Source organism: Musca autumnalis, unplaced genomic scaffold (assembly GCF_047663935.1).
Source record: "Musca autumnalis isolate F117 unplaced genomic scaffold, ASM4766393v1 scaffold_3, whole genome shotgun sequence".
NCBI classification, from domain to species: Eukaryota; Metazoa; Arthropoda; class Insecta; order Diptera; family Muscidae; genus Musca; species Musca autumnalis.
The window spans coordinates 220,991,639-221,014,303 of NW_027411866.1; the positions used below are offsets into that span (position 1 = coordinate 220,991,639).

The 22,665-nt window shown below is 35.3% G+C and overlaps 1 pseudogene; it reads left to right on the forward strand.

Annotated features, from left to right (window-relative positions):
* Positions 1–10,648, forward strand: part of LOC141398443 (uncharacterized) — a 70,672-nt pseudogene extending 60,024 nt beyond the window's left edge.
* Positions 10,649–22,665: the final 12,017 nt, after the last annotated feature.

A 22,665-nucleotide genomic window follows, 5' to 3' on the forward strand; every position in this document is an offset into this window, starting at 1 on the left:
TTTAACTAAAAATTTTCGCCTGCGGTTCCATTTCACCTTTTTCCACTTAACCTCATCTAATTTTCTTTATTCGAAAATATCCATATTTTAAAGTTTAAACCGCTGGTCATGCTGGTTTTGCTACTGCCACATTTCACAGCACCATGAAATATAATTTGCAACGTTGTATAGCTTGCAGTATAGATTGTTGACCGTGGAGGTGGTGTCGGTGGCTGTTTTAGTGTTTGTTGTTTTTTAGTTATGTAAGGACTTATTAAATGCCCAACCATTATTGAATATGCAAATATTTGTTTCGCTACTTCGGGTGTTCGTTTTGTTTTTCGGTCTTCCAGTTTGTGCCTTTTGAAATATTGTTTTATTATGATGGGATCAGTTAATAAATCATCTAAGGTAGCACCTAAATGTATGCGAAAACAAATGCTACAGTGGTTCAAAATCAAAATAGAACCAAATAAGCAGTGGTGGACAGATCAACGAATCTGGGGGTGATTTGAGGAAAAGAACCAAATGCCTGTGGTTCCCGATCGACAAACATTGGCGCCCTTACGCACTATCCTCAATAAAAACTGTAGTCCACGATCGAGAAGATAAGTCCCTAAAACACATTACTATGAATAAGAGAACGAAGCTAAAATACATCGTCCCCCGTGCACGGTGATTCAAAATCGCCTTTATGCTCTCAGGCTAATAACGGTATATATAAATGGAAACTATCAAGATTGCGTCTGTCGAACGGATTTATCGATTTGGCCAAACATTGTGGATCTAAAAGCATAGGGAAATATGATTGTGATTAGTGATAGTAGATCTTTGGGAAAAATTATGAGTCTTGATATCAAGATAACACTTCACGCGAAGTTTATACTGAATTGGAGGTAATTTGGCATTCAGGGCTCAAAGTGGTCAATAAACTTGTCAACCAAACTTGTGGACAGAAGTCCTTGGTTTGGTATGACCCCATATATCAAAACATTATAAGAAATAAAATGAAACCTAAGTCGTGAAGGTTGGAGCTATGATAACATGATTAGCAAAAATACAAAGGAAATATGACGAAAAAATTAAAAATCTTATTATTTTAATTTTATTTTCTTATGGTTTCATAGGAAAAGTTAAAGAAAAATATATTTGAGTTTTTCGACATGTTCGTCAAATTTTCACGCAATAATGAAGATATTCAGTTGCAACTAAATTTCTCGAAAATTCGAAAATTTTGAGATCATTATAATTAATCACGAGAAATTCAAATCGCGGCCTAAAATTAAACTAATGTTATATTGAATAATACAACTCTTGAATCGCATATAAACCGTGTAATAGTGAAATGTACATGATGCGCATCCGATTTTCCAACGCAGCGAATCAATCCCTTTTATTTGATGTACAGTTTGTGAAATTCTATTTGGCGACCACGATATAGCATCGCTTGCATATTAGGGTGCAAAAACAGTGAAATGGTCATAACTTCCACGAAGTTCATTTATATATACATCATTCGATGTCGTTTCTTTGCGATCCATGAAGAACCGTGGATGTAGCTTCGCACATAATTTTTAGAAAAAATCAATTGTATCTCGGAACTCGCTATAATTTTTAAATATCTGTTTTTGGACACTATGAGCAGGAATATCGTTCTATTTACTTGAGTAGAAATAAAACATCCAAACCGATTTTAAATACGCGATATTTTCAAAAGCATTTTTTTGCAGATTTTGGAAATTTGAGTGGTATCATATCCGCCGATCTAGTGGATAGATTTCGACGCGCTGTGTCTTATTAGATTCACAACGTAAAAAAAACTAAATTTACGCGGGTTTCAACGGAAATCGAATGACGTTTGCAAATTTGAATCAAAAAAACAGGTTTTTTAGAAAAATGTACGCAGAAGAATTTCGGTTTTGAGCGCAGATTGCTGTGATCCTACACGGTGTGCCTTAACCAAATTTAAATGGAAGGTGCTTACACCTGGGAAGTTTTAGCAGATTCTGAAACTGCAATGTTCCTGGATGAGAAATATCAAGAAACAAAAAAAAAAAAAAAATCGCCGGAGGGGTTCTTTAGGTGTTTACAATTTTGCTTGGAAACCGCGAGTCCTATGTAAATGGGCCTAAGGAAAATGTTGTAGTTGTGAAAATTCTACACAAGATTGACCTTTATGAAATTTTCGTAGGTTTTACCGTTTTTGAGATATAGAAGTTCAAATTGAGACAATGCACTGACTGTATCGCCTCCTTATTAAACAATAGCATGCTCAATGCGACTTAACTAACTTTAGATGAAAACCGCACAATTTTAGGGGTTTTTTAGGTTTTCACGATTTTGCTTGGAAACCGCAAGTCGTATCGAAATGAGTCTTAAGGAAATGTTGTAGCTGTGAAAATTCTCTACAAGACTGACCTTTAGGTTTTTTCGTAGGTTTTACCACTTTTGAGATATAGGGGTTCAGTTCAAATTTTTATGTTTTCATCTTAAGTCTTCAAGATTTTGCTTGGAGACCGCAAGTCATATCAAAATGGGACTAAAGGAAATATTGAAGCTGTAAAAATTCTCTACAAGATTGGGTGATTTATTTTTTCTTAGGTTGTACCATTTTCAAGATATATAAGTTTAATCAGGGAAATTGCAGTAATGACATTGTTTTATAAGGAGGCGATACAATCAGTGCATTGTCTCAATTTGAACTCCTATATCTCAAAAACGGTAAGACCTACGAAAATATCATAAAGGTCAATCTTGTGGAGAATTTTCACAGCTACAACATTTTTTTAAACCCATTTACATAGGACATGCGGTTTCCAAACAAAAACGTGAAAACCTAAAGAACCCCTAAAAATGTGAAATTAAATCGCGATTTATTTGAAAACCCCTTCGGCGATTTTTTGTTTCTTGATATTTCTCATCTATGAGCATTGTAGTTTCAGAATCTGCAAAAACTTCCCAGGTGTAAGCACCTTCCATTTAAAATTAGTTAAGGCGCACCGCACAGTGTTGCCGCTTCCATACAAATGTGGACAAAAATAGAAGGCGTTGACCTAGGTTGATGAATTTTTGCACAAGTACTTTTGAGTGCACAGGAATGAAAAATATGAACTTTGGTCCATGTCGGTTCAGATTTGGATATAGCCCCCATATATATCTTTCCCCGATTTTGCTATAACTCGGTCAATTTTAATCGAATTGCCTTCAAATTTAATATGTGATATTTTCTTAGGCTCCTGAGTAGTTCCACCGATTTTCGTAAAAATCGCTTCAGGTTTGGATATAGCCCCTATATATGTATATCTTTCCCCGATTTTGCTATAAATCGCTCAATTGTTGATGAATAGTCTTCAAATTTAACATGGGACGTTTCCCCAGGCCCCTGTTCAGTTTTACCGATTATGATTTGATTTCGCAAAAATCGGTACAGATATGGATATAGCCTCCATATATATCTTTCACCGATTTTGCTATAAAGCGGTCAATTTCAGATTTAACATGGGATGTTTTCTTATGCCTGTGTCCTCATAAGTACTTTTGCAAACATTCATCAACCCAGTTCAACGGTAAAACTGAACAGGGGCCTGAGGAATCCCATGTTAAATTTGAAGGCTATTCATCAAAAATTGAGCGAATTATAGCAAAATCGGGGAAATATATATAGGGGCTATATCCAAATCTGAACCGATTTTGCTAAAATCGGTGATACTTCTCAGGAGCCTAAGAAAATATCACATATTAAATTTGAAGGCTATCCGATTAAAATTTTTCGAGTTATAGCAAAATCGGGGAAATATATATATATATAGGGGCTATATCTAAATCTGAACCGATTGTTGTAAAAATCGGTGTAGCTACTCAGGGGCCTAAGAAAATAACACATACTAAATTTGATGGCTATTCGATCAAAATTGAACGAGTTGTAGCAAAATCGGGAAAATATATATATAGGGGCTATATAAAATCTGAACCGATATATCTCAGAAGGTTGCAGGGATGGGCAGAATGTTTTTACACATATTGATTTGGAAGAAATGTCTTATTAACGGAAAACAGGAGCCAAGGTGGCAATAGGTGGCAATCAAAAGATCTGCTCTACTAAATATTAAGAATTTTGAATTTTGTTTATCAAATTTAAATTTCGATTTCTTGATAACGGTACATTGGCCATGTGATGTTAATATCAACTTTTTGTACTAAAACGTTATATTTATAGCCCACTCATCAAATCCCCACTCAAAGCTTTTAGTAATATTAACAAATTTTTCAGAAAATGCTATTTTAAATGTCGTCTAATTTTCATATGATCATCGCCTTTGATTACCTGGGAAATATTTCTCATGTTTAAAGAGCTATAACTTCATTATGGATGCACATATCGACAAAATTCTTTCAGATGTGTTTACTGTAAGAAAAAACATAAACATATGTAAAAGTTGACATCACATTTTTTTATTTTTGTCCACGCGGCAACACTGTGCACCGTGCCTATGAAGGCTACACGCTCATAAAAAATAAAAAATGCGAAATCGCGAGTACTAGTATCGAATAATATGCTTTTAGATAAATCCAGCTGCGCGTCCCTATTATGAAAATGTCCATTTTCAGTCTTCATAATGTCAGCATCCATTTGAGGTAGATACAGTGGATATATTAAAAAATCATACATTAGAAACCTTATCTCAGAAGTGTATTCTTTAACTTCTTCATTGAGCATTAAGCTCTATATTGTGTTGTAAATCCACTAATTGGAAATATTTTGTCCAAACTTAGTTTAAGTTCGAAGGTGGATTATATCGGTCCATTCCTTCCGGTACCTCCCCCACAAAAGTTCGAAAATGTTCGGAAAATTTATGCGCACGAAAACTCTTGAAGGGAGTAACCGATTTGATCCAAAATTTGCACATCGTAAAATTTCTACCAAACTTAGATGAGGTTCCAATATGAACTCAATCGGTCCACGCCTTCGGGTACATCCCACACAAAAATTCGGAAAAGTTCAGTTTGGGATCTGCTCTCGAATCGTTTCGATTTTTGTTGTAGCATCTTGTATTCACGGCCCCACATACGACGGTACAAGTTTCATCTGGGGCAAGTCCATACTTCCTGAGAAAATAGCCTGAAAGTGGCACATAACCCCTATGACACCCTATGATGTGGTTGGAGCGCAAGATAACTCTCGAAAGGAACTACCGATTGGCCCAAAAAATTGGGCCTTAGTTATATTTTATCCAAACATAGTTAAAGTTCGAAGATAAGCCATATCGGTCCACTCCTTCAGGTACCTCCACCACAAATGTTCAAAATGTTCGAAAAAATTGTGCGCACAATAACTCTTAAACGGAGTGACCGATATGGTCCATACTTCACACATCCTAATATATCCACCAGATATCCTCTCAAAGATATCCAGTACCTCTCAAACAAAATTTCGGATAAGTTCACTTTAAGACCTGCTATCGAATCACTTTGATTTTTGTTGAAGCAACTTGCATTCGCTGCCTCAATTACGATGGTAAAAGTTTTTAGGGGCAAACCCACACTTCTTGAGCAAAAAGCCCGAAGGGAGTAAAAACCCCCTATGGCACCATATGTAGTGGCTGGGGATCCACTTCCATAATGGTCAATGTCGATCCATTCCTTTAAACCCCCTATGGCACCATATGTAGTGGCTGGGGATCCACTTCCATAATGGTCAATGTCGATCCATTCCTTTAAGTATTTCCTCCGCAAAACTTTTGCTCTTTAATCCTAATCAACATTTTTGTCGTTTCATACGCCCAACATTTTCAAAACTCTCTAAATACCTAAGCTTTTTGGGAAAAATTGTTTCATTATACACAGGCTGAGGGTATATCTCTGTTGCCCAAGCCGACTGATACTTCTTTAACTGTTTCGACTTTCTTTCGCTCCCTTTCCTTCAAAATTGCAAGTCTGGATTTTTACTTTAATAGCTAGTTTCCGAGGAGAGGTTTAGCCCTACACTATCCACAACGAATTAGAGGCAGTCGCATTAACCCAATCAATGCGGTGTTAGTATATGGTACCACTTATAATGCTTGTAGTCGTTTAGAATAATAAATCCACAAATTGAACATATTTATATTAATATTAGTATTTCTTTCTAACTACAAAGGTGTCCCTCTATCGATTTGTTCTTATCTTTCGGTCATTAGAGTTCCACTTCATGCCCGTGAAAATTTAAATTTAATTGTTTTTGTAAAATCTTCCACAGGGATTGGGTTAAAATAATTATATGTTTATTGGTCTGTAGTATTTCCGTGTCGAGTGTCCAGGCTCCCTTGCTTTGAAATTGTAAGTTATCTTCACTTCTCTTCACATACCGGGATCGTAAGAGTGTTACAGACAAACCTGATACATTTCCTCTAAGTTCTTGCGTATTTGCAGGGAGGCAAATTGGTAAAGTTGTGTAGTTCCGGAACGAACTAGTTCCAAGGAGCTATTCCGGACAAGGAACTATATCCAGCTCTTGCGTTTATATAGTTCCTTTAGTTCATATAGTTCCTTTCCTTTTTCTTGTTCCTTCAATTTAACGCTTACGTCGATCTTTCGTTGTTGGTGTTTTCGCTGCAATTTTTTTTATTTTTATGTCAATTCAAATAATGAAAACATTTCGGTCTCGGAACTATTTATAGCAAAAAGAGCGACGAAAGAGAAATATTCTTTGAACTATTTCGATCTCGGAACTATTTGGAATGAAAAGAACGATGAAAGACAAAGATTCGTTGAACTATATCGATCTCGGACTACTTTAAGGAACTAGTTCCTTTTGGGAAAAGGAACTAGAAAGATCGATCCGCTCCGGGAAATAGATTGTCCAACTCTTCAAATTGGATCATCGTCGGTATGATGCCATATGCAACGAATGATTTATAGGACTTGAAAGTATTTATTGGACATTCGTTTTTGTTTATCACATCGGTTGAGAACGTTGCTAATATATTTGCAGCTGGAAAATGGATCCATGTTAAAAGGTTCAAGACTAGAACCAGTCCACGAGACGTATGGCATATTCACAATACCAAGAGATAAAAATTTCCGAAACCAATAATTTTTTTCTTGGAGCGTTTAGATTTTGTCATAAAACGTGCTTGTAAGCGTTAAAATCAGTGTCAACCTTCGTCGCGGGTCCTTGTTATATATTTTTCAAGTTATTTTCCATAATTCGCAAAATTCGTTTGCCCACCAGACTGCCTGTGACTTTGTGTCCGCGTCAGGATTCAGACTGTTAGTTTGGTTAATTTACAGTGCCGTTGTCGTCATTGACGGTTCCTAATATTGTATAGGGATTAGTTGAGAGTGAAGTATAACGCCTTTTTGGCCAATTCCGTGAAATGAAACATTAAATTGTACCATGCGTTCCGAAGAGAAACTTTTTTTCGATACTACCCAGCTCTGGTGACAGACACATACAAATTGGAGAAAGGAAAGCCAATAATTTCGTCTCTTTACAATATCAATCACATATTTTAGGAGGTTAACACTTCGAAATGATGATCGTAGGTTCCACCATTATATAAACAAAAATTAAGGCTTCGAATAGCTGTATCGATCTGACATATGTGTTTGTCCGTCAGCTCATCTTAACCTTGTAATCAGGATACATGTCGAAATGCTGGGATAATATTTAGCAGTCGGAATAAAAAAAACGTATGTGGGAGGAATAGGTAAAAAACATAGGGAACCTGACATATTTTCCCAACATGCTTGCTATTTTGAAATAAAGAATACCAAGGGATTTGATTCGTAAAAAAGCTTTTGCACAGGCGTAGTAGTGTAGAGTAACGCCCTGTTGGACCCGTTCCTACCATAACTTTTGTTTAGTTTTTCATAAACTTGTGTGATACTTGTTTGTCTCACCTTCCCATCCACTGTACACACTGTGAACTTATGCAAATATATAACATATATCCTATGGCATCCAAAAAAAATTACAATATCCAAATTATTATATTTTGAATCTTTAACAAATATGAACAATATTATAACACGCAATGCAACACTTCGACTCCACCCTCACCACTGAAGATTCACGCATTATTCTGCGTATGTTTCGTTAACGCTGTATTCTCCTCCTACTCTTAACTAAATGCATCTCCTTCAAACATATCATCCACTTTAAAATTACGCTTTGACCCTGGCCACACTTCCTCAAAGTAAAACGTTAAAGAACAAAACAAAACGAACAAAAAAGGAAGACTGTTATAAGCCAAAGGGTAATTGACGATCATGATTTATTACATTATCCTCATACTTATGCAAAATTCTTAAATTCGTAACGATAATGCCCATGATGGTCTTCAAGAATAAATTTGTGGCATTGGGGAAATGATCTTCTTTAGATAAACCTCCTTCGCATCGGAAGCCAGACGGAAACTCTTTATACGCATAACATTTTGAGGTTTTGATAAATTTTTTGTTGTTGCTGCTGTTATTTTACTCACAAGCCAATTGTTGTTGTTGATGGTGTTTAAATGTTTGGTGTTGGTGTTATTGGTGGTGATCGATCCATTTATCCATAGTAATCGATCAGTTTAGCTACACCGCCCCATTAGTTGTGGTTTCCACCAGTACGTTATGCTATAAACATGAGGAAGAGATTATTTTTTTGCATTACTGCTTTGGATTTTTATCAATATCTTCCGCTGAAGAGTAAAAAATAAAGAATATTGGATATTCTTTATTTTGCATGTAAAATGAAAAGGTTGCTTAAAGTTGGAATGATAGAATATAAAATTGGATTAACTTGATAGCCGAAATGGCAACAAACAAGGGTCGGTTATTCGTGGACAAGTCTGTACTTCCCAGGATAATGATACAAAGAAGTGTGGTGGCACCAACTATCAAAAAATAAAAAAAGTTCGATTAAGTGTGAACCTGCTTCAGAATAGGCAGGTAATTTTTACGAAGCTTGTCCTATACCGCGAAAAATAATGTCCATGTTCGGTCAAATTGCTTCTTTAAAATTGATCATTCCATTCTAAGAACACCTTCAATTATATTGCGTGTTAAAATTACATTTACTTATAAACTTATTCTACAAAGAACTTATTTGGTAAGAAGAAATAGGAGAAAACGGAAATGAGGATTTTTAATGAACAACCTATTCTTACACCAAAAGTACAATTGCGTTTTTTACATTTACTAAAAATGGCCATGTAAATTTTGCAAAAAAAAAACTTCAAAATATGTTGTATGTAAATGTACCTTGACAGATAACATGTGTTTTTTCATGTTCTCATTAAAACATATTAACCCTTTGAAAACCAAAAATGCCAGTTAGTCTACTTTAGTTAAGTTGCTTAGCTGCATATTTATATTACAACTTCTTGCTCCGCATTTTATGGGTTAATAATATAAAACTATTTTTAAGTTGATTGTGTTTTACGTACACATTGTTAACAAAATTAAATTTAGCAGAAGCAAAAAACGCAAAACTCACTTGTAGTGGAATCATTTCAAATCCATCATGATAGGTTTCAGACATTGGTTACGTGTCACTGAATATTAATTTAAGCTATGCCATCAGATATTATCAACAGTTTTGTGTTTTTATTATTCTCATTTTAACAATAATACCAAGTCTGAATAGAAGCGATTGTGATGGTCAATAAAATCATGTTGTATAATATTAGCCGATACATTGTAGCAATGAATAGCTGGATTAAGAAGAAGCATTGTCTGCTTTCTGATGGTTTTATTTGTATAAATTTTGTGCTTCTTTTTTGGCAAACATGTGCCAAAATATCTGCGACACATATGCCATGTTATTAAGTCTCCCTAATACTATTATTAGGTATGTTTATGAGGGTGTAGACAAATGTTGATAAAATCTTTGATGATTGTCGTCTGAATACGTATTCATTTGTTGAGGGAATTTTGTGTATTTTGTACACCTGGAATTTGAAAACAATGTATGGTTTTGTTTATTCAACTCAATGAGTTTTTAAATGTAGATGTAATGCAGAAAACTCTAAAATTGTTATGATCTGAACGTTAACTGACTCTAATAATTTTCTAAATTGTATGTACATAATTTATTCTCCAGCAACTTATTCAATCAAATACATTTCAAATTTTGAATAATAACTTACGGCGGATAAAAATTATTTAGTATAAAATAGTTATTCTTCCTACTGTTGAAACTTCAAACATCTACTCAATGATTTTAGTTCGAAGGTGTATGTAATTTAGATTTAAGTCCAGGCGGTATTTTTAATAATCCTGGTAATACGTTGGAGTAAATCGAAGATAATTTGTTTGTCGGATTTTACCATTCAATTTGCAACCAAGTATGCCCCTAACTATTTTCCAATCTTCACATGTTTACTTACTGAAAATGTGACAAATGTGTTCTTCTTCCGCTTTTTTACTCAATGATATAAGATGTTTATCTTACCAACCAGTACAATTGGTCATTCAATAGAATTCAATTCTTCTCTCTTATTTTCCAGATAAATTCTCAGCCTCATGGGTACAGCCCTCTCAGCCAAGGCGAGTATTTGGCGGTTTAAATGGTCACTATGATTGGTTTCTGGAAATTGAGAACGTTCAAGGTTCAAATGATTATGACTCCCCCAGTGTAATACAAAATTTTTATACTCTTGCAGTAAATCATGAATCAGGCGAGGGGCTCCTGGTTGGTTGATTGGTTTTCGAGGCACCTATCAGCTCCATAATTGTTCCACAAACATTCCAGAAGGGACAAGGGAGACTTCTCTCATATCAATAAGGGCACCCCGATTAATATTAGCTAAACCCCAGCAAAATGTATTGGAAGTAGTACAATGTGGACTAATTCTTCCATAGCATGTTTTGATGCCGTTCTAATGGAGTCGTGAAAAAGGCACTCCATTCCCCACATTTTACGCGATCCAACGAGTATCATCCATTCCTCACATTTAAACTGCTTCCGGATGCAGTTAAATTAGAGTCGTGAAAAATGCAGTCCAATTCCTTCATTATACCCTCAGCATTTATGCTAACGAGGGTATATGGTAAATTTCAAATTTCCTTTACAATTACATAGAAAAAAAATTAAAAAATTTTTTGGCGAGCACATCCGCCATTTTTGATACATGGGTTACGAAAAAAATCGTGGATTCAAATCTGTTCGCGTTCACAAAATTGGATGCTGCACTCAAAAGTTATGTGCGGTTTTACTCTCTTGTAAAGAAAAAATATTTAAAAATTCCTATTGTGTTGTAATAAGAACATGTATAAATGAATCGTCAGCAGCATTTGATATCTATCCGTAGATGCTAAAATAGTTGCTAAATTTATTTTTATTTTCGCGGAAAATAAAAAATATTGAAGAAATCTTGGAATAAATGTTATTTATTCTAAATCAGAGTCCAAAAAATCTCTAAAAAAATAATTTAAAAATACGTACAGAATCTAGACAACGCGTAGAAAAATGTGAGACCAAAATTATAAAGATCGCGTTTATAAATTGCATATTACAGCAACAACAAAGAACGGAAACTTATTGTTGGAAATTATTTCAAAAATATATTTTTGGTTAAATGCGAAAAATTTGAAAAATAAATGTTGGGAGTTATTCTATTATTTCGCTAAATTTCGATCCAAATCCTGAAGTACTTCGCTTAAATTTCTACGAGAAAAGTAATTAGTCATCGTGAAAGTATATTTGCTTTCTGTGATAAGCAATAGAAATAAGAAGTAGAGAGTAATATTGAAATTACAATCAAAGAAAAAAACATAGAAGTTAAAAACCGTATAATTCGCGAATTGGTTTAAATCGGTTGAGGTGCATGTGCTTTTCGGATACAGGGAGTCCATGTCTATCAATATGCATGGATTTTCCCATGTTTCATCCAGCGGCCAAAGTGTGCCATCAGTTGCATCTTACTATTCAAAAAACCTTCAAGTGGGCAAAAATTACGCGATGTGCATATGATTATAAGGTGCATCCGATTTCAATGGCCCTTTATTAAAAATACGTCAATATAAATTATTTTAGACGGATTCGTCAAGAACTGCGGATGTGCCACCGCATTCTATTTTGGGATAAATAGAGATATTACTCCTGAATCTTTGCAATTTGTGACACACCTTTTTGGCAAATATTATAATCGCGTATAAAGGATTACATTTATGCAAAAATAATCAAAAAAATCGCGGTTCTATTCACGGAATTGTCAAAATATATTTTTGCAGATTTTCCAACTTTCAAGGTATCTATATCCGGCGTTTTAGTGGATGGATTCGACCGCGGAAGAGCTCATTAAATCCGGCACGTAAAAAAACTAAAATCACGCGGGGTTCAGGGGTACCTGTACTACAGTTGTAAATTTTAAAGCCAAAAAATAGGTTTTTTCAGAAAATTTACGCACCAAATTTTCGCCTTTGGACTCCGATTACTAGGAAGCTGTATGGAGCACACTCATGAGATATACATCGAACGACGTGGAATCGCGAGTTCTACAATCCTATAAACTAGTTTCGATTATTATCTAGTTGCACCATCTAATTATAAGAAAAATTCGAAAAACACTGAAATCAAAACTTCAAAATGTCAGCATCGATTTTAGGGGGATGCAGTGTATATATCGAAAAGTCATACACTAGAACCATATTGCCTAAGGGGTATTCTATAGTTCTTTCTTTGAGCACGGGTTTGAATTTTCCGTGGTTTGGCCAGAAATCAAGAAAGAACACAAAAAAACTTGTAAACTTCAACACATTTTCCCATTTTTTTATATTACCACCAGCGCAGCTTCCACAAAAATTATTTGTTATGGTCCATATTATGAGATCGTAGCTTAAACACTTCAATATATATAAATGTATTCATATTTTATAAAATATATTAACAGTTCGCGACTTATTAAATGGTGAACCTCAACTTCAACGATTGTAAAACTTTTTTGAATATTACCATATACACTTTCATACGGGCAAAATGTGCCTCATGGAAATAATGTTTGGACGTTTGGACGAATCGGGGCGCACTCATTGATATGAGAGAAGTCTCCCTTGTCCCGTCTGTGATGTTTGTGGAACAATTATTATTATTATGTAGCAACTTGTATTCGCTGCCCCATACGACGGTATAAGTTTCATCAGGGGCAAGTCCATACTTCCTGAGAAAATAGCCTGAAAGGTACAAAAAACACATATGACACCGTGTGTAGTGGTTGGAGCGCAAGATAACTCTCGAACGGATCTGCCGATTCGGTCCAATATGTGGCTTTCGTAATATTTGGTACAGACTTAGTTTAAGTTCGAAGGTAAGCCAGGTGCTTAGGTGCCCACAAAGGTTCAAAAATGTTCGGAAAAATTGTGCGCACGATAACTCTTGATGGGATTGACCGATTTGGTCCATACTTTACACATCCTAATATATCTACTCCTTCAGGTACCTCCCACACAAAATTTTGGATAAATTCACTGTAAGACTTGCTCTCCAATCACTTTAGTTCTTGTTGAAGCAACTTGCATTCGCTGCCTCAATTTCGACAGTAAAAGTTTTTTCAGGGGCAAGTCCATACTTCTTGAGAAAAAGCCCGAAAGTTGTAAAAAACCGACTACTGTGTTCGTTCACACTTTGGATATTGTAATATTTCATCCTTCCGGTACCTCCCCCACAAAAATTCGAAAATATTCGCTAAAATAGTACGCGCGATTTCTCATAGACGTAGCAACCGATTTGGTCCAAACTTTGGATCTCTAAATATTGTCGAAGCTTAGTTAGTATTCAAGTTTGGACCCTATCTGTCCAATCCTTGTGTTCAACATTTTTGTGTGGTTAAGGGTCTGTTCGAGGATCGTTTGGACATTTTTACCGAAGGTTTTTCTAGTGGCCCTGTTTACAGCGATTTATGTTTTTCGTAGCTAGTGTGATAAAAAGGCTCTATCTAACGATATCACCGCAAATTTTTGAGCTTTAATCCTATCCATACTTTTGTCTGTTCATACGTCCAAAATTTTGAAAACCTCCACTAAATACACAAGTTTTTTTTTGGGAAAAAGTATTTCAATCCACAAAGGCTGAGGGTATATCTCTGTCGGCAAAGCCGACTGATTCTTTTTACTTGTTATAAACGCATTCGGATGCAATCCAACGATTGACATCTATTTTTTACATTTTAATAGCATCCGAAATTTGCGCTAATTTATGAGAAGAAACTATTTAGTAGAGTGCTGTTGGAGAACTTGTCGAAATCTTAACTGACGATGGGAAGACAATATAAAAAATATATAAACGCCTTGGAAGATCTTTAGACTTATAGTCACCGTGATCTTTATTCTTATAGTCATCTGTTAATTCGTTCCCCGTTACATTGCTATGACCTGGAACCCAGCAAAGTGTATGTATACGAGTATTAGAGTGAACTTAAAAAAACTAAAATTTTTTTTTTTTATTTCCTACTCCCTAAATTTTTTCCATTTGATCCAAGAACCTTATGTATGAAATTTTATGGCGATCGGAGGATAAGAAATCAAAAAAAAATCCCTAATGTATATAGTCAACTGTGAAACCCGCCTTAATTCATACTCTCGGAGCCTAAAATCCATTCTCGTAGCCTGAAACTGGGCAAGGATATCCAAAAACTGGAAATACAATACAATTTTCAAAGCGCCCTGAGCAATGCTTTTGCATACTCCAGTGACGTAGACTTTTACACACTTTAGAGTTTGGGAGTTTGGACAGTAGGGCCTTATTCCCAAGTACTGCATAAGTTAAGATGTGCAAAACTATGATTACATACAGTCAGTGTATGACTGACTTGTGGTTTGAGTCCCTAACTTTTCTCAATGGAGGAGTAGAGTGCAACAAGACCTTTCTTCGACCGCTTCTCTGTATTACTTTTCCATGTCCTTGTACCGAGAAATTCAGCATTCGGAGAAAGTCTTAATCTAACTTCGTCCAAAACTGGTGGCTAGAACTCGAGAATTTTGCGTTTTTCTGGTGAATAATACGAGTTCCGTCTTATCCGGGTTCACCCAAATACCATTGCACGGTGCTCTTCAAATCAATCAAATTTAAATGGAAGGTGCTTACACCTGGGAAGTTTTTGCGGATTCTGAAACTACAATGTTTATAGATGAGAAAAATCAAAAAACAAAAAAATCGCCGTAGCGCGTTTTAAATAAATCGAGATTCAAGTTGAAAATTTTAGGGGTTGTTGTAGCTATCAAAATTCTCTACAAGATTGACCTTAATGATATCTTCGTAGATTTTACAACTTTTGAGATATATAAGTTGAAATTGGGACAAATTCAATTCAATTCTGCATCGTCTCCTTATAAAACAATGTCATGACTGCAATTTCCCAACTTAAACTTATATATCTAAAAAAATGGTACAACCTAGGAAATTTACATAAGCCAGTCTTGTAGAGAATTTTCACAGATATAAGATTTTCTCAGGTTCCATGCCGATAAGACTTGCCGTATTCAAGCAAAATCGCGAAACACTAACAAAAACACCTAAAAATGTAAACTGATCTTCTTTATCTCAAAAATGGTACAGCCTGAGAACATATCATAAACGTCAATCTTGTAGAGAATTTTCACAGCTATAACATTTTCTTTAGCTCTATTTCGATTGGACTTGCGGTTTCCAAGCAAAAACACCTAAAAATCTGAATTTGACCGCGATTTATTTAAAAATCCCTACAGCGATTGTTTCTTGTTTTTGGATTTTTCCCATCTATGAACATTGCTGTTTCAGAATCCACAAAAACTTGCCAGGTGTAAGCGATATTCGTTTAAAGTTAGTTAAGGCGCGCCGTGCATGCCATTGTTTAATAAGGAGGCGATACAGTCTGTGCATTGTCCCAATTTGAACTTCTATATTTCAATAATGGTAAAACCCACGAAAATACCATAAAGGTCAATCTTGTAGAGAATTTTGATAGCTACAACATTTTTGTTAGTCGTGAAAACATAAACAACCCCTTAAATTGTCAAATTGAATCGCAATTTATTTAAAAAGCGCTCCGGCGATTTTTTTTTGTTTTTTGATTTTTCTCATCTATGAACATTGTAGTTTCAGAATCTGGAAAAACTTCCCAGGTGCAAGCACCCGATTAATATTAACTCAACCCCAGCAAAATTAATTGGAAGTAGTACAATGTGGACTAGTTCTTCCATGGCATGTTTTGATGCAGTTCTAATGGAGTCGCAGGCACTCCATTTCCCACATTTTACGCGATCCAACGAATTACATCCATTCCTCACATTTTAACCTCATCCGGATCAGAGTCGTGAAAAATGCACTCCAATTAATTCATTGTAAACGCATTCGGATGCAATCCAACGATTTACATCTATTTCTTACATTTTAATAGCATCCGGAATTTGCGCTAATTTATGAGAAGAAAATATTTAGTAGAGTGCTGTTGGAGAACATGTCGAAATCTTAACTGACGATGGGAAGACAATATAAAAAAATATGAAAACGCCTTGGAAGATCTTTATACTTATAGTCACCTGCTAATTCGTTTTCCGTTACATTGCTATGACCTGGAACCCAGCAAAGTGTATGTATATTAGAGTTATTTTATTTCCTACTCCCTAAATTTGTTCCATTTGATCGAAAAACTTTATATATACAGTTTTATGGCGATCGGTTAACGTTAACTAGTGCCAACCTAGCGATCTTCGATTCCATAGTAATTTGTATTGGGGATAAAGGTGCATTTTCACGAAAATTATCTAAAAGCCACAGTTATGGTCCGATCGATGATAAAACTTTACCAGTACATTATACCCCCAGCCTACGTGAATTAATACTTTCATCGAATGTATTTAATGTCTTTTCAGAATTCTGTGACGCTTTTTGCACATTTAAACTTGCCTTTGAATTTTAAAGCTAATCTAAATTTGGGCTAGATGTTAGGATATCCCAAGGTTGGACCACATTGGTTGGCCCGTTCAAGAGATATCATGCATAACTTATCCGAAATTTTGTGTGGGAGGTACCCGAATGAGTGAACAAATATAGTCCCTTTTCAAACCTGATCTATGTCTGGTAGATATGGTAGGATGTGTAAAGTATGGACCAAATCGGTCGCTCCCTTGAACAGTTATCGTGCGCACAATTTTTCCGAACATTGTTGAACTCTTGTTCAGGAAGTACCTGAAGGAGTGGACCGATAGGGCTTATCTTTAAACTGAAAATAAGTTTGGGTAAAATATTACGAAGGCCAAATTTTGGACCGAATCGACAGATCCGTTCGAGAATCATTTTGCTCTCCATCCTTCAGGTCATTTTCTCAGGAAGTATGGACTTGCCCGCGATGAAACTTGTGCCGTCGTAAAGGGGACAGTAAATACAAATTGCTACAATAAAAATCAAAGCGATTGGAAAACAGGTCTTAAACTGAATTTCTTTGAAAATTTGTGTGGGAGGTACCCGAAGGAGTGGACCGATTTAGTCTATATTGGAACCTCATTTATGTCTGGTAGAAATTTCACGATGTTCAAAATTATGGTGCACACAAATTTTCCGAACATTTTTGAACTTTTGTGTCTGAGGTACCGGAAGGAGTGGACCGATGTAAGCCATCTTCGGACTTAAACTAAGTTTGGACAAAATATTACGAAAGCCAAATTTTTGACCGAATCGGTTGATCCGTTCTAGAGTTTTCGTGCGCTCCAACCCGCCAGACAGACAGGCGGACGGACATGGCTAAATCAACTCCAAATTGTCTGAAACAGACTTCGTCCAAATATACTTGTGGTCTAAAGCCATTATTCGATGAGGCACATTTTGCCCGTATGAAAATGTATATACCCTCGTTAGCATAAATGCTGAGGATATAAAGAGACAAAGGTGTAATGTAGGGGTCAGGTAACAACGCTTCAGTTACCCCCTCTATAGAATCACTAAAGCCTAACCCAAGACTTCCGCTTAGCTTTCTTGACTTGTAGGCATCCCAATCAGAAGTGAGTTTCGTTTTACTGATATATTATTATAAGATTACCTTGTTTTTTTTACGAAGTGTAGCTATCTTTTTATTCCACTGAACTGGTTGCGAACTTCTCGACGTTTAGGTGATTAGATACATAGAGATATAATCTCACGATGATATTCACAATTTTAAAAACTAATCTTTTAATAATGTTATCGTGAACTGCCTTACATTCCCTAATGACAAAATCCTCTACTTATGGCTAAATAAGAGTTTGTTGTTTTAGCATATTTCCGTGCAAATGTTAAAAAAGCAAAATAATAAATTATCATTTAACAACTGCATCCTCCCACATAACTACTGTCATTCTACTTAGCAGTTGGTTTCAGTGTTGTTTTTTCCAACACCTTTTAATCCTCTGAATTTTTACACCTACTTGTCTGCAAGAGATTAACGCACTTGACTCTAGCTTATTAACCAGTCTAGCTGGCGCTAGACTAAAATAAACATTCGACTTAGAAAACAATTTTGTAAAATTTGTTATTATTATTTCAAAATATGGTTTCCAAAACTATTTCAATCTCTGTTTGCAATTTTGTTGCCTAAACAAACATTTCTTTTCCATTATCTTGCTATGAAATCTTTTACGAAAGAAACAAAAAAAAAAAAGAAATCATACACCTCCAGTTCCCGGCCATATTCATGGTTACTCTTGAAGAAGTTATCAGTTTTGGGTTTGTAACTGCATTTATCATTCAATTTTATGTGACATCTTAAGTAGGAGATTTAACTTTATTTGCTAAGGAAGTCACAAGCTTAAGATTGGCTTCTTTTCCCATTCGCTTGCATTCGCTTGGAAGTCATTGACAATTTTGTTAACGTTTTGATTTTGTTTTTATTTTAGTTTTATTCTCTGAGTGTGTGCGACTTCTTTTTATAAAGTCATAAAGTTCTCATGTGTCATATCTTTTTCTTGCACTAATTGGATCATATTTTTTGTTGTGGGTACTTCAAAACTTCTTATGGCCAACATTATTAACGAGAGTTTATAAACATTCAATTGAAGAAAATGTATATTGATTTAATAAAACGGTTTACAATAGGTGGTGGTTGTAGTGCTATGAGGTATAGGCGGAACAAATTAAAACGTAAACAGAGATGTCTAACGAGGGTGGCCATTGAATGTAGTCAGAGAGACGTGATTCTGAACACATATTTAAAATCTTAGTGGAAAGAGCTAAGATATCATTCTAAATATACATATTTAAGAAATTGCTCGTTAGAACTAAGAAAGAAAGAAGAAAACGTAAAAAATACTAGAAATCTGGTTTTATTTTACAAAACGTAGATAGATTTGATCCATTTTCCACTAGTGATCCTAAAAGTAATTCCAAGGCCTTTATCTAACTTCAAAGCTCTATCTTATATTTTATTAATTTATTTTTTACATTAACTAGTAGTAAACTACGATGGCTACAAAGGCCATCGGCTGATCTTACATTTTGTAATTAAAAGTATCCTAAAAAGTTGTACCTGAGAGGGCAAACACCTTTTGGGATTTTGCTCTATTAACCGAATGCTATCATCGCCACATGGAAATTCCAAAAATTTTCGCTGAAATTGTGCGCACAATAACTGTCGAAGCCGCATCGTAAAATGTGTACCAGGCAATGATTAAATTTCAATATGGCCTCTATTGGTCCACTCCTTCAAGTAGCTCCCACACAACATTTCTGAAAAGTTCAGTTTAAGATCTGCTCTCGAATTCTGTTTTTTTTGCAACAACTCTCTGGGGTAATTCCGTACTTCCTGAGAAAATGGCACGAAAGCCGACAGATACGTTTTCATTTGTTTTCCTTTTACTATGTAGGGGAGGGTATTTTAAGTAGGGATTGGCTCAACAATTTGTAACACATCGACATAAAGCTCGTAGACCCACCGTATGATTCGTTCAGAATATTTGTAATCCAGTCAAAATAGACATGCGTATAAGGGGAAAATAACAAGAATTCCACCAATCCCATGTGTACAAAAAAGTTATTAGGGGTCATTTTTGGAAGCATTATTTAGTATTTTTTAATTTTTCTAAAAAACGGTAAGGCTAAGCAAACACCAGCTAAAGTAAAAGCTGTAGACTTAACAATTGTCTACAAGAATTGCCTTTATGATTTTTAAACAACTAAAAAAGTCGTTAAGTTCGGCCCGGCCGAACTTTTTAAACACTCCATTATAAAATAGTATTTATTAAACATTAATAATTAGTTTCCTTTCACAATTTTAGATGGAAACATTTTGCGACCATGTATACAACAAATGCCTAAAACATCTGATCTAATCTAAAAAAACCTCAAAAGTCAAATAACGAGTAGGTCCTTCAAACAATGTAGTTAAGACCCTCAAAATACTGAAAATCGGGTGGTGCCGTTATATGGGGCTATACCAAAACGTGGACCGATATAGCCCATCATCGAACTTGACCTGCCTGCAAACGAAAGACGCATCTTTCGAAAATATTAGATTAGTTCAATGCGTTACAAACGGAAAAACAAACTCAGTATAAAACAAAATACTTACCATTTTCGATATATCGCGAGCTAAGGGTCAAATTAAAAATTAACCGCTGTCCATGAAAACTATACATTTCCGTAATCAGCGCAACAAACACCACCTTAGGACGAAAATTCAAAAAATCGGATACGCTTATTGATTCGACCAACCGTTTTCAAAAAATATATCCGAAAACCGAATAACTCTTTTTACTTCTAATTGCAGACCCTTGCTCTCTACCATAATTCAATTTTGTGGGCACTTTTTCTATTTCAATGTCTATTTTGACTGGGCTATGCTTGTTTGAGTTAATATGATTTTATGTATTGGTTGTTATAGCTTTGATAGCAATTCTACTATCCATAAGGACGTTGACGGTATTCGATCTCGAGTTAGCATTAATTCAGTTTAGTCATCGCCCGAAACTCCACTTGAAGAACCTTATTATTATCCTATTTATTCTTCAATAATTAGCATCAGTTGCTTTCACCTCCCTGCACTTGTGAGATCGATTAACTAGTCTTAGTCAGGATTTTTTTCCACCTGACGCAAGTACAATTGTTTCAGGTATCCATTCTGACACAATGTTATACTTTGACTCTCCTATTGTGAACACGTGGCTCTATTTGATCAACTCGTCAGATGCCTTGAATCTTCTGGGTGCGAAGTCCTCTTCATAACATATCAGAATTTCTATTTTGTGTTATAAAATAGGCTATAAAGCCTTAAAGTATGTTGTCCGCATTGCACCTAATTACATTTTTAATTCCCTCAGGCTTTGGGTTAATAAGGGAATATACAATTTGATACGAATAAAATGTCGGAATACCGGTTTTATACCCAAATATTTTTGGGTGAAATCTGCCATGCCCGCCCGTCTGTATGTTTGTCTGGGCGGCACCACGATAAATCTAGAATTGATCAACCGATTTGGAATAAAATTTGGACCTCGTAATATTTTGTCCCGCAAACCTTCAACTCTCTAGCGGATCAACCGATTTAGTCCAAAAGGTGTTTCTCGTAATATTTCATTCAGAAATGCACTATTTCGATGTACTACTTTAGGTACTTTCCACAAAAATTTTTACAGAAATGCAGTTTAATGCACCGATCAGCTCAACTGCTTAAATTGACTGGCACAGACTCTACCGATTCTGGTAAAAAAATAAAGTTTTATTTTTTTATGATATAAAACAATATTATATTCTCAGTGTCGATAACCTGAGAATATAATATTGTTTTATATCATAAAAAAATAAAAACTAAAGCTGGATATAGAAGTCCAATCTGCACTCGCGGATTCGAGTTATCCTTCTTTTTTATACCCTCAGCATTTATGCCAACGAGGGTATATACACTTTCATACGGGCAAAATGTGCCTCATCGAAATTATTTTTTTTTTTATTTTAAAAATATTTATTACAATTAAAAATTATAATAAAAAAGCACTAGCAACTAGGGCTATCGGCCTATCGAAATAATGGTTTTAGACCCCAAGTATGTTAGGACGAAATGTGTTTCAGACAATTTGGAGTTGATTTAGCCATGTCCGTCCGTCTGTCTGTCTGTCTGGCTGGTGCGCACAATAACTCTCGAACGGATCAACGGATTCGGTCCATATTTTGGCTTTCTTAATATTTTGTCCAAACTTAGTTTAAGTTCGAAGATGGGTTATATCGGTCCACTCCTTCCGGTACCTCCCCAACAAACGTTCGAAAATGTTCGAAAAATTTGTGCGCACGATGGCTATTGAAGGTATTAAACGACTTCATCCATACTTTGCATATCGTGAAATTTCTACCAGACTTAGATTATGCCCCAATATGGAATCAATCGGTCCACTCCTTCGGGTACCTCAGACACAAAATTTCGGAAAAGGTCAGTTTAGGACCTGCTCTCGAATCGCTTTGATTTTTGTTGTAGCAGCTTGTATTCACTACCAAAAAAATCGGTGGAGCGCATTTTAAATAAATCGCGATTTAAGTTGACATTTTTAGGGGTTGTTTAGGTTTTCACGATTTTGCTTAGAAACCGCAAGTTCTCTTAGCATTGAAAACTCTCTACAAGATTGACCTTTATGGTATTCTCGTCCGTTTAACTGTTTTTGAGATATAGAAGTTCAAATTGGAACAATTCAAAGTCAATTCAATTTTGTATCGCCCACTTTTAAAACAATGTCATGACTGCAAATTCCCACATTAAACTTATATATCTAAAAAATTGTATAACCTAG